Source organism: Arachis hypogaea, chromosome 16 (genome assembly GCF_003086295.3).
Source record: "Arachis hypogaea cultivar Tifrunner chromosome 16, arahy.Tifrunner.gnm2.J5K5, whole genome shotgun sequence".
Lineage (NCBI taxonomy): Eukaryota > Viridiplantae > Streptophyta > Magnoliopsida > Fabales > Fabaceae > Arachis > Arachis hypogaea.
Window position 1 is genome coordinate 107912008 of NC_092051.1, and position 24930 is coordinate 107936937.

Sequence of the window (24930 nt, forward strand, 5' to 3'; positions counted from 1 at the left end):
AGTTATCTTCTATCTCAACACCAATGTTTTATTTTCTTTATTAGTTCATTGTTGCATTGCATAATAGATTGCATGTGCAGTTGATTGCTTGCATTTAGTTACTACTTGGTTAAAGTAACTCCATTTTTGAAAAATTTCACTAATTTAAATTGAAAAAAAAATAAATAAAAATAAAAAAATTTTATGTGTTAAAACTTGTTTGAAGTTGTATTTGGAACATGGTTTTTGAGCTAAAGAACACACAACCTGTGAGATTTTGAGCTTATTTATATGGTTACACTATTTAACCATAATATTTTTATTCTTGTGTGTTTTCTTCTCTATAATTGCAATCTTAGCTTTGTTCCATTCTATATGTCCAATATTTAGTGTATTTACATGCTTACATATGATTGAGGCCATTATTTGATTTTAGCTCACTTATCCCAAATAAGCCTACCCTTTAAATCACCCTTGTCAGCCACCTTGAGCCTTTTAATCCCCATTTATTCTGTATTTTACCACATCACTAGCCTTAAGCAGAAAAACAATTAAATATCCCAATTGAATCTTTGGTTAGCTTAAGATAGGGATTGTGTAACAATTAAGTGTGGGGAAACTGTGGGAACATGGGTTAATAAGGGAATGTATCATGTTTCTAATTTATTTGAATATTGGGAATTTGGGAACCTACTCATGAAAAACCAAAATAGAAAAATAATGGAGAATCCATGTGCATTGATAAGTTATGTTTGCTTTAATGATTCAAAAAAAAAAAGAGAGAAAAAAGAAAAATATATATATAATATAAATAAATAAATAAATAAAGGGGACAAAATTACCCCAATGCTAAGTTAATAAAAATATCAATGCACATGTGACAAAAGTAAAGAAATATAAAAAATTTGGTACATGAGTATGAGAATTATACAAAAGTGGGAATTATGGGTAGCTAGGCATGATTCTAGAGTTATATAGAGTGTATGTGTGTTAGGTAAGAGCTTGGTTAGTCAAAGATTCAATTTATAGCTCACTTAGCCATATATATACCCTCACCCTTACCTTAGCCCCATTACAACCTTGAAAAGACCTCATGATGTTTGCATTGGTACATTAAATATTTGTTGATTGGTTAGATGAAGAACAATGTTTAGAAAGCATGATTAGAGAAGAATAGAGTGATTAACCCTAGATACTTGAGAGATTTGAGTGATATACACGACCAGTAAGGGTTCAATGCTTGATTCTATGTTCCCTGCTTTCATGAGCTATCTTCTTACAAGTTTACTTGTCTTTATTTTATATGATTTGAATTAGTGAAATTTGAATTATTTTTGTCTTGGAGAACTTATTTACTTTTAACCAAGTAGGTAGAATCATTTTGCATGTAGTTGCATTCATATAGGTAGGTTGCATTTCATACTCTCTATCATTCCTCTTCATCTTTATAGCTTCTCTTGAGCTTAGCATGAGGACATGCTAATATTTAAGTGTGGGGAGGTTGATAAACCTCTATTTTATGGTTTACTTGTGCTCATTTGAGTGGTTTTTATCAACTCTTTACCCACTTATTCATACTATTTGCATGGTTTTACATTTGCCTTCCTAATTATGTGCTTTGATTGAAAATATGTTTCTTTGGCCTTAAGTTCCCTATGCTTTAATCCTCTCTTATTACCATTAGATGCCTTGATATGTGTGTTAAGTGATTTCAGAGATTACAGGGCAGGAATGGCTCAGAGGATGGAAAGGAAGCATGCAAAAGTGGAAGGAATACAAGAAGCTGGAGAAATTGCTAAGCTATCCAGCCTGACCTCTTCGCACTCAAACGGCTATAACTTTAGCTACATAGATCCAAACGACACGGTTCTAGTTGCGTTGGAAAGCTAACGTCCAGAGCTTTGATTTGATATATAATATGCCATAGTTGCCCTGACTCTAGGCGACGCGACCGCGTGATCCATGCGGCCGCGTGGCAGTGACAAAAAACCAGTGTGCCAGATTTCGCAACCAGCGATTTCTGGGGTATTTCTGACCCAGTTTTTGGCCCAGAAAGCACAGATTAGAGGCTATAAAGTAGGGGAATCCATTCATTCATAAAAAAAGCTCTCATATTCACAATTTTAGGAGTAGATGTAGTTTTTAGAGAGAGAGGTTCTCTCCTCTCTCTTAGGATTAGGATTTAGGATTTCTCTTAGTTTTAGGAGTGTCTCTCAATCCCAGGTTCTTTATTTTTATTTATTTTCCCAATTTAATTTATGAACTCTTTCATATTACATATAATTTTCTTAATTAATGTTATTTGAGGTATTTCAGATTTAAGATTGCTTTGCTCTGTTTAAGATTGCTTTTAATTTGATTTAGATATTTTTTCCCTTTTGGCTTTGGTCAAGTGATTGGTAGTACTTGAGTTATCAAACTCAGCAAGTGATTGAAATTGGCAGATTCTGCTTAAGCTAGGATTACTCTAACACTAGTCTCTCCACAGGAGTTGACTAGGACTTGAGAATCAAGCTAATCAGTCCACTTAACCTTCCTTTGTTTAATAAAGGCTGACCAAGTGGGATTAAAACCCAATTTTCTTCACACCTGATAAGGATAACTAGGATAGGAATTCCAATTTCTCATACCTTGCCAAGAGATTTTATTATTATTATTTTATTTTACTTGTCATATAACATATTCCCTCCTTCCAAAACCCCAATTTACAAACTCATAACCAATAATAAGAACATACCTCCCTGCAATTCCTTGAGAAGACGACCCGAGGTTAAATACTCGGTTATCAATTTTAAAAGGGGTTTGTTACTTGTGACAACCAAAACGTTTATACGAAGGGATTTTTGTTGGTTTAGAGACTATATCTACAACGCGCCTGTTTTTATAAAATTCTTTACTGCAAAAATCCTAACGTCAGGGTCCTTCTAAGTTATTTTAGTAATTGGTGCACGAAATTGTGATCCTTAACAACGGCGCCAAAAACTTGGTGCTCGGAACGTAATTCACACACTTTGTCACAACTTCGCACAACTAACCAGCAAGTGCACTGGGTCATCCAAGTAATAAACCTTACATGAGTAAGGGTCGATCCCATGGAGATTGTTGGCTTGAAGCAAGCAATGGTCACCTTGTAAATCTCAGTCAGGCAGATTCAAATGGTTATAGAGTTTTAATAATTAAAAGATAAATAAAACATAAAATAAAGATAGAGGTACTTATGTAATTCATTGGTGAGAATTTCAGATAAGCGTATAGAGATGCTTTTGTTCCTCCTGAACCTCTGCTTTTTTGCTGTCTTCATCCAATCATTCCTACTCCTTTTTATGGCAAGCTTTATGTAGGGCATCACCGTTGTCAATGGCTACTTCCCATCCTCTCAGTAAAAATGGTCCAAGATACGCTGTCACCTCACGGCTATTCATCTGTCGGTTCTCGATCATATTGTAATAGGATTCAGTAATCCTTTTGCGTCTGTCACTACGCCCAGCACTCGTGAGTTTGAAGCTCGTCACAGCCATCCCTTCCCGGATCCTACTTGGAATACCACAGACAAGGTTTAAACTTTCTGGACCTCAAGAATGGCCGCCAATAGTTCTAGCCTATACCATGAAGACTCTAATCTCACGATCAGAAGGCTAAGAGATACACATTAAAGCTTGTTTGCATGTAGAACGGAAGTGTTTGTCAGGCACACATTCATAAGTGAGAATGATGATGAGCGTCACATAATCATCACATTCATCATGTTCTTGTGTGCGAATGAATATCTTAGAGAAGAAATAGGCTTGAATTGAGTAGAAAAATAATAGTACTTTGCATTAATTCATGAGGAACAGCAGAGCTCCACACCTTAATCTATGGTGTGTAGAAACTCTACCGTTGAAAATACATAAGTGATGAAGGTCCAGGCATGGCCGAATGGCCAGCCCCCATAAAGGTCTAAGATAGCATAAAACTAATCAAAAGAACTCGCCTAACATGATAGTAAAAAGTTCTATTTATACTAAACTAGTTACAAGGGTTACAGAAATCAGTAAATGATCCAGAAATTCACTTCCGGGCCTACTTGGTGTGTGCTTGGGCTGAGCATTGAAGCTTTCACGTGTAGAGGTCTTCCTTGGAGTTAAATGCCAATTTGTCACCTGTTTCTGGCGTTTAACTCTGCTTTGCAACCAGTTTCTGGTGTTTAACTCCAGAATAGGGCAGAGAGCTGGCGTTGAACGCCAGTTTGCATTGTCTAAACTCGAGCAAAGAATGTACTATTATATATTGCTGAAAAGCCCTGGATGTCTACTTTCCAACGCAATTAAGAGTGCACCATTTGGACTCATGTAGCTCCAGAAAATCCACTTTGAGTGCAGGGGGTCAGAATCCAACAACATCTGTAGTCTTTCTTCAACCTCTGAATCTGATTTTTGCTCAAGTCCCTCAATTTCAGCCAGAAATTACCTGAAATCACAGAAAAATACACAAACTCATAGTAAAGTCCAGAAATGTGATTTTTAATTAAAAACTAATAAAAATATACTAAAAACTAACTAAATCATACTAAAAACTATGTAAAAACAATGCCAAAAAGCGTATAAATTATCTGCTCATCACAACACCAAACTTAAATTGTTGCTTGTCCCCAAGTAACTAAAAATCAAATAGGATAAAAGGAAGAGAATATACTATAAATTCTAAAATTTCAATGAAACTTAGCTCCAATCAGATGAGCGGGACTAGTAGCTTTTTGCCTCTTGAATAGTTTTAGCATCTCACTTTATCCATTGAAGTTCAGAATGATTGGCATCTATAGGAACTCAGAATACAGATAGTATTATTGATTCTCCTAGTTCAGTATGTTGATTCTTGAACACAGCTACTTTATGAGTCTTGGCCGTGGCCCTAAGCACTTTGTTTTCCAGTATTACCACCGGATACATAAATGCCACAGACACATAACTGGGTGAACCTTTTCAGATTGTGACTCAGCTTTGCTAAAGTCCCCAATTAGAGGTGTCAAAGGTTCTTAAGCACACTCTTCTTTTTGCTTTGAACCTCGACTTTAACCGCTCAGTCTCAAGTTTTCACTTGACACCTTCACGCCACAAGCACATGGTTAGGGACAGCTTGGTTTAGCCGCTTAGGCCAGGATTTTATTCCTTTAGGCCCTCCTATCCATTAATGCTCAAAGCCTTGGATCCTTTTTATTACCCTTGCCTTTTGGTTTTAAGGGCTATTGGCTTTTTTTTGGCTCTTGCCTTTTGGTTTAAAGAGCCTTTGGCTTTTTCTGCTTGCTTTTTATTTTTATTTTTCTCTTTTTTTCGCTAATTTTTTTTCTTTTCTCTTTTTTTTTTTGCAAGCTTTGTTCTTCACTGCTTTTTCTTGCTTCAAGAATCAATTTTATGATTTTTCAGATTATCAGATAACATGTCTCCTTTTCATCATTCTTTCAAGAGCCAACATATTTAACATTCATAAACAACAAATTCAAAAGACATATGCACTGTTCAAGCATTCATTCAGAAAACAAAAAGTATTGTCACTACATCAAAATAATTAAACCAGTTTCAAGGATGAATTCGAACCATGTACTTCTTGTTCTTTTGTAATTAAAACATTTTTCATTTAAGAGAGGTGATGGATTCATGGGACATTCATAGCTTTAAGATATAGACACTTAGACACTAATGATCATATAGTAAAGACACAAACATAAATAAAACATAAAGCATAGTAAATGAAAAACAGAGAAATAAGAACAAGGAGATTAAGGAATGGGTCCACCTTAGTGGGGGTGGTGTCTTCCTCTTCTTGAAGAACCAATGGTGCTCTTGAGCTCCTCTATGTCTCTTCCTTGTCTTTGTTGCTCCTCCCTCACAGCTCTCTGATCTTCTCTAATCTCATGGAGGATGATGGAGTGCTCTTGGTGCTCCATCCTTAGTTGTCCCATGTTGGAACTTAATTCTCCTAGGGAAGTGTTGATTTGCTCCCAATATTTTTGTGGAGGGAAGTGCATCCCTTGAGACATCTCAGGGATTTCATGGTGAGGAATTTCCTCATGCTCTTGTTGAGATCCATGATCTCTTGTTTGCTCCATCCTCTTCTTAGTGATGGGCTTGTCCTCTTTAATGAGGATGTCTCCCTCTATGTCAATTCCAGCCGAATTGCAGAGGTGACAAATGAGGTGAGGAAAGGCTAACCTTGCCAAAGTGGAGGACTTGTCAGCCACCTTGTAGAGTTCTTGAGGTATAATCTCATGAACTTCTACTTCCTCCCCAATCATGATACTATGGATCATGATGGCCCGGTCTATAGTAACTTCAGACCGGTTGCTAGTAGGAATGATTAAGCGTTGAATAAACTCCAACCATCCTCTAGCTACAGGCATAAGGTCCAATCTTCTCAATTGAACCGGCTTGCCTCTTGAGTCAACTTTCCATTGAGCTCCTTCCACACATATGTCCATGAGGACTTGGTCTAACCTTTGATCAAAGTTGACCCTTCTAGTGTAGGGGCGTGTGTTTTCTTCCATCATTGGCAAGTTGAACGCCAGCCTTACATTTTCCGGACTGAAATCTAAGTATTTCCCCCGAACCATAGTAAGCCAATGCTTTGGATTCGGGTTCACACTTTGATCATGGTTCCTAGTGATCCATGCGTTTGCATAGAACTCTTGAACCATTAAGATCCCGACTTGTTGAATGGGGTTGGTAAGAACTTCCCAACCTCTTCTTCGGATCTCATGTCGGATCTCCGGATACTCATTCTTTTTGAGCATGAAAGGAACCTCAGGGATCACTTTCTTCTTAGCTACAACTTCTTATTGCCTTCCCTTTCCTCTTTCTTGAGATTTCTCTGGCCTTAGGTGCAATTAATGGTTATGGAAAAATAAAAAGCTATGCTTTTACCACGCCAAACTTAAAATGTTTGCTCGTCCCCGAGCAAAAGAAGAAAGAAAGAAGGAAAAGAAGAAGAAAAATGGAAGAGAGGGAGAGAGGTGTGTATTCGGCCAAGGGGAAGAAGAGAGGGTTGTGTTGTGTGAAAATGAAGAAGGAATGAAGGGTTTATATAGGAGTGGGGGGGTTTAGGGTTTGGCCATTAGGGTTGGGTTTGGGAGGGAAAAGAGTTTGAATTTTGGAGGTAGGTGGGGTTTTTGGGGAAGAGAGGATGGATGTGAGTGGTGAAGAGGTGATGGGGAAGAATGATTGATGTGACTGGTGAGGGGTATTTATGGAAGAGAGTTATAAAAAGGTGTGAAGAGGAGAGAAGAAAATGTGGGGATCCTGTGGGGTCCACAGATCCTGAGGAGATCCTGTGGGATCCACAGATCCTGTGGGGTCAAGGACTTAACATCCCTGCTCCAATTAGGCGTGTAAAACGCTCTCAGCATGCATGTCTAGCGTTAAACGCCCAAATGTAGCCTGTTTCTGGCATTTAACGCCACTTCCATGCTCTGTTCTGGCGTTAAACACCAATCTGGTGCTTGTTTCTGGCGTTTAACGCCAGCTTGATGCTTCTTTCTGGCGTTAAATGCCAGTTTGATGCTTCTTACTGGCGTTTAAACGCTAGTAAGTTTCTCCTCCAGGGTGAGCTATTTTTAAAGCTGTTTTTCATTCTGTTTTTGATTTTTCAGTAGTTTTTGTGACTCCACATGATCATCAACCTAAAAAAAATAAAATAAAATAAAATAGATATAATTAAATAACATTGGGTTGCCTCCCAACAAGCGCTTCTTTAATGTCAATAGCTTGACAGTGAGCTCTCATGGAGCCTCACAGATATTCAGAGCATTGTTGGAAGCTCCCAACACCAAACTTAGAGTTTGAATGTGGGGGTTCAACACCAAACTTAGAGTTTGGTTGTGGCCTCCCAACACCAAACTTAGAGTTTGACTGTGGGGGCTTTGGTTGACTCTGCAGTGAGAGAAGCTTTTCATGCTTCCTCTCCATGGTTACAGAAGGAGATCCTTGAGTTTTAAGCACAAGGTTGTCCTCATTCAGTTGGAGGACCAACTCTCCTTTGTCGACATCAATCACAGCTCTTGCTATGGCTTAGAAGGGTATTCCAAGGATAATGGATTCATCCTCCTCCTTCCCAGTGTCTAGGATTATGAAATCAGCAGGGATGTAAAGGCTTTCAATCTTTACTAACACATCCTCTACTAGTCCATAAGCCTGTTTTCTTGAGTTGCCTGCCATCTCTAATGAGATTCTGGCAGCTTGCACCTCAAAGATCCCAAATTTCTCTATTACAGAGAGTGGCATTAAATTTATTCCTGACCCCAGATCACACAGAGCCTTCTCAAAGGTCATGGTGCCTATGTTACAGGAAATTAGGAATTTACCAGGATCCTGTTTCTTTTGAGGTAGAGTTTGCTGAACCAAGGCATTTAATTCCTTGATGAGCAATGGAGGTTCATCCTCCCAAGTCTCATTACCAAATAATTTGGCATTCAGCTTCATGATTGCTCCTAAATATTGAGCAACTTGCTCTTCAGCAATGTCTTCATCTTCTTCAGAAGATGAATAGTCATCAGAGCTCATGAATGGTAAAAGGAGGTTCAATGGAATCTCTATGGTCTCTAGATGAGCCTCAGATTCCTTTGGTTCCTCAAAGGGAAACTCCTTATTGGTCACTGAACGTCCCAGGAGGTCTTCCTCACTAGGATTCACGTCCTCCTCCTCCTCTTTGGGTTCGGCCACACCAAGTAAGGTAATAGCCTTGTACTCTCTTTTTGGATTCTCTTCTGTATTGCTTAGGAGAGTACTAGGAGGAGTTTCAGTGACTTTTTTACTCAGCTGGCCCACTTGTGCCTCTAAATTTCTAATGGAGGACCTTGTTTCATTCATGAAACCTAAAGTGGCCTTAGATAGATCAGAGACTATATTTGCTAAGCTAGATAGATTCTGCTTAGAATTCTCTGTCTGTTGCTGAGTGGATGATGGGAAAGGCTTGCTATTGCTAAACCTATTTCTTCCACCATTATTAAAGCCTTGTTAAGGCTTTTGTTGATCCTTCGATGAGAAATTTGGATGATTTCTCCATGAGGGATTATAGGTATTCCCATAGGGTTCCCCCATGTAGTTCACCTCTGCTATTGCAGGGTTCTCAAGATCATAAGCTTCTTCTTCAGAAGATGCCTCTTGAGTACTGTTGGATGCAGCTTGCAATCCATTCAGACTCTGAGAAATCATATTGACTTGCTGAGTCAATATTTTATTCTGAGCCAATATGGCATTCAGAGTATCAATTTCAAGAACTCCCTTCCTCTGAGGCGTCCCATTACTCACAGGATTCCTTTCAGAAGTGTACATGAACTGGTTATTTGCAACCATGTCAATGAGTTCTTGAGCTTATGCAGGCATTTTCTTTAGGTGAATGGATCCATCTGCAGAATGGTCCAATGACATCTTTGATAATTCAGACAGACCATCATAGAATATATTCAAGATGGTCCATTCTGAAAGCATGTCAGAAGGATACTTTTTGGTCAGTTGCTTGTATCTCTCCCAAGCTTCATAGAGGGATTCACCTTCTTTCTGTTTGAAGGTTTGAACATCCACTCTAAGCTTGCTAAGCTTTTGAGGAGGAAAGAACTTGGCTAAGAAATCCGTGACTAGCTTATCCCAAGAGTTCAGGCTATCCTTAGGTTGAGAGTCCAACCATATTCTAGCTCTGTCTCTTACAGCAAATGGGAAAAGCATAAGCCTGTTGACCTCGGAGTCAACCCCATTGGTCTTAACAGTATCACAGATCTGCAAGAATTTAGTTAAGAATTGAAAAAGATCTTCTGATGGAAGTCCATGAAACTTGCAGTTCTATTGCATCAAAGAAACTAATTGAGGCTTTAGCTCAAAATTATTTGCTCCAATGGCAGGGATTGAGATGCTTCTTCCATATAAATTGGAATTTTGTGTAGTAAAGTCACCAAGCATCTTCCTTGCATTGTTATTATTTTCGGCCATGTCTCCTTCTTTTTCAAAAATTTCTGTCAGATTTTTTCCCGAGAGTTATGCTTTAGCTTCCCTTAGCTTTCTCTTCAGAGTCCTTTCAAGTTCAGGATCAGCCTCAACAAGAATGTTCTTATTCTTGTTCCTGCTCATATGAAGAAGAAGAAAACAGAAAAGAAAATATGGAATCCTCTATGTCAGAGTATAGAGATTCCTTATGTAAGTATAAGAAGAGAAGAATAGAGGAAGGAAAAGATAAGAATCCAAACACAGAGGTGAAGAGTGGGTTCGAATTCTTGGGTGGAAGAGAAGTGTTAGTAGATAAATAAAATACTTAGAAAGGGATGAGGAGGAGAGAATTTCGAAAATTAAATAAATTAAAATAAAAATATTTTTGTTTTTAATTTAAAATTAAGGTTAGAATTCGAAAATTAAAAAAAAGGAAAAATTAAATTAAATTAAATTAAAATTTAAAACAATTAGTTAATCAAAAAAGAATTTTGAAAAAGAGGAAGGTGATTTTTGAAAATTAGAGAGAGAATTAGTTAGGTAGTTTTGAAAAAGATATGATTGAAATAGTAAACTTTTAAAATCAAACAAAAAGTCAAGTAGTTAATTGAAAAAGATTTGAAAATCAAATTTGAAAAGATAGAAAGTTAGAAAAGATTTTGAAATTGATTTTAAAAAAGATGTGATTGACACTTATTTTGAAAAAGATTTGAAAAAGAAATTTAAAAAGATTTGATTTTGAAAATTAAAGTTGATTACTTGACTAACAAGAAACAAAAAGATATGATTTTAAAATTTAAAGATTGAACCTTTCTTAATAGGCAAGTAACAAACTTTAAAATTTTTGAATCAATCACATTAATTGTTAGTAAAGATTTTGAAATTATGAAATGGAAATAAGAAAAAGATTTTTGAAAATCAATTTGAAATTTTCGAAAATCATAAAAGAAAAATGAAAAAGATTTGATTTTTGAAAAAGATTTGAAAAAGATATAATTTTTTAAATTGAAAATTTGATTTGACTCATAAGAAATAACTAGATTTTAAAAATTTTTGAAAAAGTCAACTCAAATATTCGAATTTTATGAGAAGAAAAAGGGAAAGATATTTTTTTTATTTTTGAATTTTTAATGATGAAAGAGAAAAACAACAAAAAGACTCAAAATATGAAAATTATGAATTAAAACACACAATGCATATAAGAACACTTTGAATGTCAAGATGAACCCCAAGAACACTTTGAATGTCAAGATGAACATCAAGAACATGTTTTTGAAGATTTTTAAAGAAAAGAAAAACATGCAAGACACCAAACTTAGAAATTTTCAAACTTTAGACACTAACAAATTGAAAATGCATATGAAAAACAAGAAAAGACACAAAACAAGAAATTTTAAAGATCAAACAAGAAGACTTACCAAGAACAACTTGAAGATCATGAAGAATACATGCATGAGTTTTCGAAATTTTAAAGAAAAATTAAAAGCATGCAATTGACACCAAACTTACAATTTGACACTAGACTCAAACAAGAAACATCAAATTATTTTTTTGATTTTATGATTTTATAAATTTTTTTTTGGATTTTTTGAAAATTCTTTTGAAAAGGAAAATAAGGATTTCAAAATTTTTAATAGGAATTCCAGGAATCTTGCAATGTTAGTCTAAAGCTCCGGTCCAGGAATTAGACATGGCTTACTAGCCAGCCAAGCTTTCAGTGAAAGCTCCGGTCCAAAACACTAGACATGGCCAATGGCCAGCCAAGCTTTAGCAGATACAAATCAGATATACAACAGCTGATACTTCATTCAACTCGCTTCTGTGCTGATGAGTGGAAGCCTCGGTCCAAAAGAATTAGACATGGCTTTACAGCCAGCCAGGCTTCAACATGTTTCATGAAACTCTAGAATTCCTTCTTAAAAATTCTGAAGAACATAAATTGAAAAACTTTTTTTTTGAAAATAAAAATAAAAATAATAAAAACAAAAAGAGCTTAAAATTAAAATAAAATTACCTAATATGAGCAACAAGATGAACCGTCAGTTGTCCAAACTCAAACAATCCCCGGTAACAGCGCCAAAAACTTGGTGCACAAAATTGTGATCCTTAACAACGGCGCTAAAAACTTGGTGCTTGGAACGTAATTCACACACTTTGTCACAACTTCGCACAACTAACCAGCAAGGGCACTGGGTCGTCCAAGTAATAAACCTTACGTGAGTAAGGGTCGATCCCACGGAGATTGTCGGCTTGAAGCAAGCTATGGTCACCTTGTAAATCTCAGTCAGGCGGATTCAAATGGTTATAGAGTTTTAATAATTAAAAGATAAATAAAACATAAAATAAAGATAGAGGTACTTATGTAATTCATTGGTGAGAATTTCAGATAAGCGTATAGAGATGCTTTTGTTCCTCCTGAACCTCTACTTTCCTGCTGTCTTCATCCAATCATTCCCACTCCTTTCTATGGCAAGCTTTATGTAAGGCATCACCGTTGTCAATGGCTACTTCGCATCCTCTCAGTGAAAATGGTCCAAGATGCGCTGTCACCGCACGGCTATTCATCTGTCGGTTCTCGATCATATTGGAATAGGATTTAGTAATCCTTTTGCGTCTGTCACTACGCCCAGCACTCGTGAGTTTGAAGCTCGTCATAGCCATCCCTTCCCGGATCCTACTTGGAATACCACAGATAAGGTTTAGACTTTCTGGACCTCAAGAATGGCCGCCGATAGTTCTAGCCTATACCACGAAGACTCTGATCTCACGATCAGAAGGCTTAGAGATACACATTCAAGCTTGTTTGCATGTAGAACGGAAGTGTTTGTCAGGCACGCGTTCATAAGTGAGAATGATGATAAGCATCACATAATCATCACATTCATCATGTTCTTGTGTGCGAATGAATATCTTAGAGAAGAAATAGGCTTGAATTGAATAGAAAACAATAGTACTTTGCATTAATTCATGAGGAACAGCAGAGCTCCACACCTTAAGCTATGGTGTGTAGAAACTCTACCGTTGAAAATACATAAGTGATGAAGGTCCAGGCATGGCCAAATGGCCAGCCCCCATAAAGGTCTAAGATAGCATAAAACTAATCAAAAGAGCTCGCCTAACATGATAGTAAAAAGTTCTATTTATACTAAACTAGTTACTAGGGTTACAGAAATCAGTAAATGATGCAGAAATTCACTTCCGGGCCCACTTGGTGTGTGCTTGGGCTGAGCATTGAAGCTTTCACGTGTAGAGGTCTTCCTTGGAGTTAAACGCCAGTCTGTAACCTATTTCTGGCGTTTAACTCTGCTTTGCAACCTATTTCTGGCGTTTAAATCCATAATAGGGCAGAGAGCTGGCGTTGAACACCAGTTTGCATCGTCTAAACTCGGGCAAAGTATGGACTATTATATATTGCTGAAAAGTACTGGATGTCTACTTTCCAACACAATTGAAAGAGCGCCATTTGGACTCCTGTAGCTCTAAAAAATCTACTTTGAGTGCAGGGGGGTCAGAATCAAACAGCATCTACAGTCCTTCTTCAACTTCTGAATTTGATTTTTGCTCAAGTCCCTTAATTTCAACCAGAAATTACCTGAAATCATAGAAAAACACACAAACTCATAGTAAAGTCCAGAAATGTGATTTTTATTTAAAAACTAATAAAAATATACTAAAAAGTAACTAAATCATACTAAAAACTATGTAAAAACAATGCCAAAAAGCGTATAAATTATCCCCTCATCAGTAATCCTCTTTTTTGGATCTTGTTCAGGTCTCTTCCAGGGATTACTTTTATAACTTTTTGTTCTGGGCCGACTTCATCATGTCAGGTCCTTCTAAGTTATTTTAGTAATCCTCTTTTTTGGACCTTGTTCAGGTCTCTTTCATGGATTACTTTTATAACTTTTTGTTCTTGGGCTGACTTCATCATGTCGGGCCCTTCTAAGTTATTTTAGTAATCCTCTTGCTTAGGGCTGGCCAGACCTCTTTCCAGGGATTTAATTTTTATAACTTTGGTCATTGTGGTCGACTGGTCCGACTTCTTTATGTCGGCCAGTCTTTTAAGTTATTTTTAGCAATCCATTTTTATTAAGACCTCGTAAGGTCCTTTATATGGATCACTTTGATAACTTCTTGCATTATTCTATTTTTGTCGCCCTTTCATCTTTGCCGATTTTGTAGATATTGGGTGTGATCCCCGTTGATCGACCTTTTGATGAATTTGGTTTTCATCTTTGTTGGTCTTTACCGTGATCATGCAGTGAATTTGATTTTCACTTTCTGCCGATCTGTAGCTTTATAATCGGGTGATAAATTTTTTGCGTTTCAGATTAATGCGTCTTGATAAAGGATTTGTGGGAAATCTGAAAAACTTTATTCAAAATAGAAAATATGCCAATATATACATGTGGGAGTTTTACTCCTCTAAGTTAGGTATTTTATGAATCTTGGCTTGGTACCTCATTAAAAAACCTTTTCAGGAAAAAGAGTACACCTTATCTTAAGATCCTTGTTACCTCTAACTATAATACCTTCGTAGGTTGCAAGTGTGCCATGACCTGGGAAGCTCTCGCCCTTCGAGTTCGGACAGCCTGTAGTAGCCCTTTCCAAGTACTTCTATGACTTGGTAGGATCCTTTCCAGTTTTCTGCCAGCTTTCCTTCTCCAGGTCGAGTGGTTCCGATATCATTTCGGATTAGGATGAGGTCGTTCTCGGCAAAATCTCGCGGCACTATCTTTTGATTGTATCTTGAAGCCAGTCGTCGTTTTAATGCCTCTTCCCTGATCTGAGCTCTTTCTCAGATTTTTGGAAGTAGGTTGAGTTCTTCCCTTTGAAGTTGGAAGTTGGCCTCTTCGTTATAGTGGATCACTCTTGGTGACCCTTCTTCGACCTCCACTGGGATCATTGCCTCTATTTTGTAAGCTAATCGGAAGGGTGATTCCTTTGTAGTGGAGTGTGGGGTTGTCTGATATGCCCATAGGACTTGTGGGAGCTCTTCAGCCCTGGCCCCCTTTGTGTCCTGTAATCTCCGTTTTAACCTGGCTAATATGACTTTGTTAGCAGCTTCTGCTTGTCCATTGGCCTGGGGATGTTTTACAGATGTGAATTGATGTTTTATGTTCAGGTCGGCACCAATTTTCTGAAGCCTGCATCTGTAAATTAAGTACCATTGTCTGTGGTTATAGACTATGGGACCCCAAACCTTGTGACAATATTTCTATATATGAATTTTTGACTTCTTTGAGCAGTGGCATTAGCTAGGGTTCTGCCTCGATCCATTTTGTGAAATAGTCTACCCCCACTATGAGGAATTTAACTTGTCCTGATCCTTGGGGGAAGGGTCCGAGAAGATCGAGTCCCCATTTTGTGAATGGCCAGGGTGAGGTTACGCTGATGAGCTCCTCTGGCGGGGCGATGTGAAAGTTGGCATGCTTCTGACATTGTGGATATGTCTTCACAAATCCTGTTGCTTCTTTTTGTAAGGTCGGCCAATAGAATCTGGCTCGGAGTACTTTTTTGACGAGTGCCTGTGCTCCGAGGTGGTTGCCACAGATGCCACTGCGTACTTCTTCTAAAACTTCTTTTGTATTAGAAGTCGGTACGCATTTTAATAGTGGTGTCGAAATTCCTTTCTTGTATAGAGTATCATTTATGATGGTGTAGTATTGTGCCTCCCGTTTTAACCTCTTTGCTTCCTTCTTATTTGTAGGTAGTGCTTCTATTTTGAGGTAATTAATTATAGGAGTCATCCATCCTTGATCCAGACCTGTTATGGTTAGGATTTTTTCTTCTTCTGAGATTGACGGGTTCTGTAGCATCACTTGGATGAGGCTTCTATTGTTGCCCCCTAGTTTGGTGCTGGCTAATTTTGAGAGTACATCAGCTCGAGCATTATGTTCTCGAGGTATATGGCGGATCTCATATTCTCTGAGTTGTCCGAGTTGTTCCTTGGTTTTGTCCAAGTACTTTTTCATGGTGGGATCCTTGGCTTGGTAGCTCCCTGCTATTTGTAAAGTGACTACTTGTGAGTCACTGAAGATGATAAGCTTTTGAGCTACAACCTCCTTAGCCAGCTTCAAACCAGCTAGTAATACCTCATACTCGGCTTGGTTGTTTGAGGCAGGGAACCCGAATTTGAGGGAAAGTTTGATTTGGGTTCCCTGGTCACTTTCAATTATCACACCCCCGCCACTTCCAGTTTTGTTTGAGGAACCGTCTACATAGAGATTCTATTCTGTAGGAATTTCCGGGGTGTCTGTAAATTCTGCAATGAAGTTGGCCAAATATTGCGATTTGATGGCTGTCCGAGCTTCATATTGAAGGTCGAATTCAGATAGCTCGACTGCCCATTGTTCTGCTAAATCTGTCTTCTGCAGAATGCCTTTTATGGGCTGGTTGGTCCGAACCCTGATAATGTGGGCTTGGAAGTATGGACGAAGTCGTCGAGATGTTAATATGAGAGCATAGGTAAATTTTTCTATTTTTTGATAGTTCAGTTTGGATCCTTGTAGTGCTTTGCTGATGAAGTATACAGGCTGTTGCCCATTGTCATCTTCTCGGACTAGTGCTGAGGCTACTGCCCGATTGCCTACTGCGAGGTACAATACAAGTGGTTCTCCTTCCCGTGGCCGAGTTAGGATAGGTGGTTGTCTCAGGAATCTTTTGAAATCTTGGAAAGCCTGCTCACACTCCATTGTCGATTCGAATCTCTTTCCCTTCTTTAGAGTGGCATAGAAGGGTAGGGATCTTATTGCCGATCTAGCTAGGAATCTGGACAAGGTTGCCAGTCTTCCGTTAAGTTGTTGTACCTCTTTGACACAGGTCAGAATTTTCATATTGAGTATAGCCTTGAATTTATCCGGATTTGCTTTAATTCCCCTTTGTGTGAGCATAAAACCCAAGAATTTACCGGCTTCTACTGCGAAGGTGCATTTTGCAGGGTTGAGTCGCATGCCATGCCTTCTTATAGTGTTGAATACTTGGGTGAGGTCGAACAGTAACGTCTCTTCACTTTACGTTTTTATTAACATGTCGTCCATATAGACTTCCATGATTTTCCTGATGTGGTCTGCAAAGATCTAATTCATTAATCTCTGATAAGTAGCTCCCGCATTTTTGAGTTTGAAAGGCATGACGATGTAGCAGTAGTTTGCTTTTGGGGTTAAGAATGAGTTTTTTCTTGATCGGGTGGGTACATCGGGATTTGATTGTACCCCGAATAAGCGTCCATAAACGAGAGGTATTTATATCCGGAGGAGGCATCCACCAGAACGTCGATACTTAGGAGTGGATAGGGATCCTTTGGGTAGGCTTTGTTGAGATCAGTGTAGTCGGTGCACATCCGCCACTTCCCGTTTGATTTTTTCACCAAGACGACGTTAGCTAGCCATAGTGGGTACTTAACTTCTCTTATGAATCCTACCTCCAGTAAAGCTTGTACTTGTTCTACCAGCTTGTGGCACATTAACTTTAGGTCTATGCTCGGCAGGTCTGCGGCTTTCCGTGCAAAGAGGTCGATGTTGTCTCTTAAAAACTGTATTAGTGATTCTTTTATGTCTCCTTTTAGGATTGTACCAATATTGGTTGTTTTGTCTGGGACATCTCCGATCTGGACTTTTTCTACTTCGCCTTCTGGTTGTGGACGAAGTTCTTCCCGCCCTCGAACTCTACCAAGTTCGATGGTGTGGATTTCTTCTCCTCTGCCTCTGAGGTTTAGACTTTCGTTATAACAGTGGTGCACCGTCTTCTTGTCTTCTTTTATTGTAGCTATTTCTTCTGTGGTTGGGAACTTCATGCACAGGTGTGGAGTCGAGACTACTGCGCCGAGTTGGTTTAATGTTGTCCAACCTATTAGGGCATTGTAGGCTGAACTCACGTCGACCACGATGTAGTCTATATTGAGTGTTCTTGACCGGTTTCCTTTTCCAAAGGTCGTGTGTAGTGAGATGTACCCGAGTGGTTAGATTGGAGTGTCTCCCAGCCCAAACAGGCTGTTCGAATATGCTCTGAGTTCTTTTTCTTCTAGGCCGAGTTTGTTGAAGGCAGTTTTGAACAAGATGTCGGTCGAGCTTCCTTGGTCTACCAATGTGTGGTGGAGATTTACGTTGGCCAATATGATAGTGATGACCATGGGATCGTCATGTCCCGAGATAATGCCAGCTGCGTCTTCTTTAGTAAAAGTGATTGTGGGGATGTCAGGTGCTTCCTCTCTTCCCTCGACATGATACACATTTTTAAGATGTCTTTTGCGAGATGATTTGGAGATACCTCCCCCCGCGAATCCTCCGTGTATCATGTGGACATGTCTGTCCGGGTACGAGGTGGTCGTTTAGTTCGTCCGACATCTTTGTCCCTTCTTCTTTTTCTTGGTTCCTCAGCTCGACTGGCTAAGTACCGATCTAATTTTCCCTCTCTTACTAATTTCTCTATGACATTTTTTAAGTCGAAACATTCATTGGTGGAGTGTCCATAGATTTGATGGTATTCATAATATTCACCCCGATTTCTTCCTCTTTTTTTGTTTTTGAGTGGTCGAGCTGGGGGTATTTTTTCAGTATGGCAAACTTCTCTGTAGACGTCCACAAGGGATATCCGAAAAGGGGTGTGATTTTGGTATTTTTTTATCTTTTCCCCATGTTGATCTTCTTTATTTTGGACTCTTTATCCTTATCTCGGGAGGAGTAGGAGAATTCGGGTTTTGAGGCCTCTCCTAGTCGAGAGTTTTCCTCCATGTTGATGTACTTCTCTGCTTTTTCTTGCACTTTGTTCAGAGATGTGGGATATTTTTTCGATATAGCGTGGCTAAAAGGTCCCTCTCGCAAGCCATTGATGAGACCCATAATGGCGGCCTCTGTTGGTAGACTTTGTATGTCCAGACATGTTTTGTTGAATCTTTCCATGTAACTGCGGAGACTTTCTGATCTCCTTGCTTGATTCCTAATAGACTTGGGGCGTGCTTAGCTTTCTCTTTTTAAATGGAGAACCTGGCCAGAAACTTCTTGGCTAAGTCGTCGAAGCTTGAGATGGACCTGGGGGGTAGTCAAACCATTTAATTGCTATCTTTGTTAAAGTAGTCGGGAAGGCTTTACAGCAGACTGCATCTGAGGCATCGGTGAGGTACATTCGACATATGAAATTACTGAGGTGATGACTGGGATCTGCTGTGCCATCGTATAGAGTCATGTCGGGAAGTTTGAAGTCTTTTGGGATTTTGGTCCTCATGATCTCTTTGGTGAATGGGTCTTGGTTTTTACGGGGGCTGTCTTTGTGACCAGATCAGTTTGTTTTGGCTTTGAGATCTGCTTCGAGTTTTAGGAGCTTGTTCTTTAACTCGCGGCGCTGCCTAACTTCCCTTCGTAGGTATCTCTCAGCTTTTCGTTGATGCTCCACCTCTTTTTCGAGTTGTTTTAGGCGGTTTTGAAGTGCCTCCATGGCTTCCGCGTTTGGTGAATCTTTGTCTTTGTTAGGTTGAGGAGTATCTTTCGATGTAGTGTCTGCGTTTTTGTTTGGCGTTCTGTCTACCAAACTAGAGTTGTGGTCGTTGTCCTGGTCGTCTGCCATGTGGATGGAATGACTTCCAGGTTCCCCGGCAATGGCGCCAATGTTTCGAGGGTTACCTGAAACTGTAGGTTGATCTCGGACGAGATCTTCTATGCTAATCGGCGCTGATGTGTCTGACTTGTGGGTGGTGGCCAGAGCCGCCGTGCCCGACTTGTGGGACTTGATGATGATGCTAATCCTTTGTCACCAGAGGGTGGTGATACCTGCAAGGGACTCCGATGCTTAAGTTAGCAAGGGTATTAAGCAGGTTTTTAGTAGAATCAGAGTATGAGTTATACCTGGGTGCTCCAATGTATTTATAATAGTGAGGAGTGACCCTTCTGGGGATAAGATAGTTATCTTATCCTATCTTATCTTTGGGTGAGGTCATCTTATCTTCAAGGGAACCGCCTTTATCTTTCTAGGCTTTGGCTGCCTTTAGATTTGGGCTGTGTTCCTTCGTTTGGGCCTTCTTGGGCCTCTGTAGTGATTTGGCCGAGCTCTTGAAGAGGTCGGATAGTCTGACCTGTAGAGGTCGGTCAACTTGTCGTTAAAACATCCCGAGTTGGACAGCTCGACCCAGGGTATGAACACTAAGTTTTCAAGAAATGAGAGAGTGAGTCAGAGAGAAGAGAAGAGAAGAGAAGAGAATGGTGACAAAATCCTAACTTCTCTATTGGTTGTGTAGCTGCTGTTGCAGTTATCATTTTCACCGTCGTTTCTACCGCCATCCCCACGACAGTTGTCATAGAAAGCTTCTCAATCGACCCACCTCCTCTATGAACATTATGGTTTCAGATCTATTTGCTCTATAGCCATTGTTGCTGCTACAGTTTCTGCCACAATTTCAGCCATCGTTGTCGCGGTAGAAAGCTTTTGAATCAAGCCACCTCCTCTGTCAACACAGTTTCATATCTGCTTGTTCTGTAGCCACTGTTGTCGCTGCAATTTTTGCTATCGTTGCCACCATAGTTGCCACGGTAGAAAGCTTCTGGATCGAGCTTCTTCTTCAACGCAGCTTTCTCTCCCGCCATATTTCTCATTCAAGCTGTTGCTGGTATTTCTTCTTCTTCTTCTTCTTCTTCTTCTTCTTCTTCTTCTTCTTCTTCTTCTTCTTCTTCTTCTTCTTCTCTATATTTCACTTGTCTCTTTATGTTTCTCTGCTTTTTTATTTTGTGAATTGTAATTACTTGATTAATTAATTATTCTCTTGTCCTATGAATTGACATTTTGTTCTGTTCCTGAAGAAATACTCATACTTCACTTGGTGCATAATAATAATCAAAGTTCATGATTCTTCACTTTTTTCTCTATTCTCGATAATCACAACTACTACAGATTCACTCTGTATCAGCTTCCTTCCTTCGCTCTATAGATTGATCAATTAGTTATACTAATTAAAATTAACAACTTAAATAAAGAAAGTGGAGATGCAGTTGAAGATTTGGATGGTGAGTAATTGATTTGTGCATGTTAGTTCTACATACAAGTCTTAAAGAAAGCTAATTGGATGCTGAATATTTGATATATTCTTTGTCTAGATGTTACTGAACAAGATGAAGGAGACCCAATTTTCTTACTGCCTCGTTATCCTTGGGAAAGGAGTGACCGTCATTATCAATATGTGGTATATGATATTTTATATGTTGTGTGCTATATTACAAATATTCCTTAACGTCTCAAATAGCTAGAGGTAGATGAAGACTGATGAGCGGATAATTTATACGCTTTTTGGCATTGTTTTTAGTATGTTTTTAGTAGGATCTAGTTACTTTTAGGGATGTTTTCATTATTTTTTATGTTAAATTCACAATTCTGGACTTTACTATGAGTTTGTGTATTTTTTTGTGATTTCAGGTATTTTATGGCTGAAATTGAGGGACTTGAGCAAAAATCAGATTCAAAGGTAGAAGAAGGACTACTGATGCTGTTGGATTCTAACCTCCCTGCACTCAAAGTGGATTTTCTAGAGCTACAGAACTCAAAATGGCGCGCTTCTAATTGCGTTGGAAAGTAGACATCCAGGGCTTTCCAGCAATACATAATAGTCCATACTTTGGCCAAGTTTAGACGATGTAAAAGGGCGTTGAATGCCAGTTCTACGCTGTTGTCTGGAGTTAAACGCCAGAAACACGTCACAAACCAGAGTTGAACGCCAGAAACACGTTACAACCTGGCGTTCAACTCCAGAAAGAGCCTCTGCACGTGTAACATTCAAGCTCAGCCCAACCACACACCAAGTGGGCCTCGGAAGTGGATTTATGCATCAATTACTTATTTCTGTAAACCCTAGTAACTAGTTTAGTATAAATAGGACTTTTTACTATTGTATTTGACATCTTTGGAAGATCCTGGATTGTATTTTTGATCCTGTGATCACGTTTTGGTGGCTGGCCTCTCGGCCATGCCTGAACCTTCATCACTTATGTATTTTCAACGGTAGAGTTTCTACACTCCATAGATTAAGGTGTGGAGCTCTGCTGTTCCTCATGAATTAATGCAAAGTACTACTGTTTTTCTATTCAATTCAACTTATTCTGCTTCTAAGATATTCATTCGCACTTCAACATGAATGTGATGAACGTGACAATCATCATCATTCCCTATGAACGCGTGCCTGACAACCACTTCCGTTCTACCTTAGATTGAATGAGTATCTCTTGGATCTCTTAATCAAAATCTTCGTGGTGTAAGCTAGATTGATGGCGGCATTCATGAGAGTCCGAAAAGTCTAAACCTTGTCTGTGGTATTCTGAGTAGGACTCTGGGATTGAATGACTGTGACGAACTTCAAATACGCGAGTGCTGGGCGTAGTGACAAACGCAAAAGGAGGGTGAATCCTATTCCAGTATGATCGAGAACCTCAGATGATTAGCCGTGCTGTGACAGAACATTTGGACCATTTTCACAAGAGGATAGGATGCAGCCATTGACCACGGTGATTCCTCCAGATGATTAGCCATGTAGTGACAGTGCATCGGACCATTTTCCAGAGCAGATAAAAAGTAGCCATTGACAATGGTGATGTCCTTACATAAAGCCAGCCATGGAAAGGAGTAGGACTGATTGGATGAAGACAGCAGGAAAGCAGAAGTTCAGAGAGACGAAAGCATCTCCATACGCTTATCTGAAATTCTCACCAATGATATACATAAGTATTTCTATCTTTATTTTCTGTCTATTTATTATTTATTTTCAAAAACTCCATAACCATTTGATATCCGCCTGACTGAGATTTACAAGATGACCATAGCTTGCTTCATACCAACAATCTCCGTGGGATCGACCCTTACTCACGTAAGGTTTTATTACTTGGACGACTCAGTGCACTTGCTGGTTAGTTGTATCGAAGTTGTGAATGAAAAATGATTTATTAAGACGTGCGTACAAAGTTTTTGGCGCTGTTGCCTGAGATCACAATTTCGTGCACCAAAGACCTTGAAAAACCATTAGGCAAAATCATTAATGGTTAACTACGTATCATTCATGATATAATACTATGGTGTTGCCTAGTTCATATTGCCTCATCTACTAGTAATTGAACAAGTTATTGGTTGTTGTAGATCCCTTTTCTATTTGACATTAGTTTCATAGGCTGTGGTTTGGCTTTGAGGTTTTAAAATGTGTTGTATTTAGGAATTGTGTATTTGCTGTAGATTTTTTAACTCATAAGCATGTTAACCATTGAGTTGCACATGCTTCTGCAATATTCAGGTGCATAAGTTCTGCATCTAACCCATGTTTGGGATACTAGTGAAGGAATGGAATGAAATTTCATTAATCTTATGTGGAAGTAATTATATTTGGACAAAAGGAAGCATTGTTGCTTGGAGATTATAGTTTTTACTTTTTACATTACTCTTTTCCACTCTAATCTAGGTTATAATTTTTAGTTTCCCTTGAGTTCTTGTACATTTGTATGCATATTTAAATTTCCACCTCCTTAGATAAGGCTTAGTCATCATTCAAACAAGGGAATTTATTTTCTTTTCTATATCCCTTGACTCCTGTCGTCCAATAATGTTTTAAGGGTGCTTTATACTTATTTGATCAAGATGTGCTATTTTTTATAAGATCAAATGGTGTCATTGTACTTTTGTCCTTGAAACTTTTTTTAAATGGTTTGCTGCTTTTTGTTTGATGAGTTTTACTAATGTCTTTTAATTTCATATGTCATATTGTAATCCTTTTATTATTCGGATATTTTTGTGTAGCTTCTTGGCAGGATGTTCAACATTCTACGTGATAATAAACTGGAACTTGCTGGAGACAGGCGGAGAACTATTCTGAGACCTCCACAGGTTCTTCGTGAGGGCATAAAGAAAATTGTTTTTGTCAATTTTATGGACCATGTTGTTATTTTACTCATCTGTTGGACATCTCTTATGGTCACTTGGCCAACTATTTCTTTATTCTTTTATTTTCTTCATTGCATCAACAATTAATCTTTACACTATCCATTCTCTTCTTTTCTTAATGTTTTGTTGCTCCCCAATCTTGTAGGATGCATCGACCATGTTATGGCTTTCTTTCTTACTAAACTGGGTATAAGTGGCTGTTTAGACGGACAGCAAGGATTGGTTGTGAAGGGTCGATTTACACCAAAGAACTTTGAAGGAATTCTATGATGATATATCAGTAAGTATTTGTTAGAATATATGATGCTGTATTATATCATTCCTACTTTCTATTATTATTTTTATAATAAATTCAACTGATTACATTTTGTTTGATGCCTCCTTGCATCTCCAATAGTCCTAATGTACCTTTTGGTTATTGCATTTCTTTGTACTTTTGGTTTTGGGGTCAAAGGTTAACCTATTTTTCTATTTTTTTATATGAATATGTCACTTTCCTTGGGTGTAAAAGTTCGAACACAATACTTTCTAAGGAGAATCGTTTGTTCTTCTTTCGATGTGAGAACGTAAAATTCCCATGTGCAATGATGTTATTTCGTCTGTTCTTCTTTCTAAGGAGAATCGTCTATTCTTCCTTTCTGATATTTTGTTTCCATTCAATTTATGGTCAATGATGTTATTTCCTCCATTATTTTTTATCCTCATGTGTTGTGTATTACTGAAATTTCTGCTTAATTTTATGTTTACATATAGGCTAATGATGCTAAAAGCGAGTCTACTAATCCCTTTGATGCTAGGATCATCCGGTGATAGCAACGAATATCAGAAGACAAATATTTGAGACTTTTATGAAGTTCGATGACATTGAAACATTGAAGTTGTTGTTTTATTTTATTTTTTAAAGAAAAATAGTAAGAGTTATATAGAACAAAACGATATGCAATTATGTTTGGAACTAATGACATTGAGAACTTTTATATATATACACATTGTCTTATATTGAGGAATTATTATTTGTTTTAGTGTCATTGAGGAATTAATGTACTATAAAAGATTTAGTTTTAAAATTTTAATATTAAAAAATAAATTTCTAATTTGAGTAGTG

The 24930-nt window shown here is 38.3% G+C and overlaps 1 non-coding gene and 1 pseudogene across 1 annotated transcript; both read left to right on the top strand.

Annotated features, from left to right (window-relative positions):
- The first annotated feature begins 9431 nt into the window (after positions 1 to 9431).
- LOC112761406 (small nucleolar RNA R71) lies at positions 9432 to 9539 on the top strand. The gene has a single exon (XR_003181801.1). It is a non-coding gene; the product is annotated as a small nucleolar RNA R71 (small nucleolar RNA).
- Positions 9540 to 18055: 8516 nt separating this feature from the next.
- LOC112757336 (eukaryotic translation initiation factor 2 subunit beta-like) lies at positions 18056 to 24635 on the top strand (annotated as a pseudogene).
- Positions 24636 to 24930: the final 295 nt, after the last annotated feature.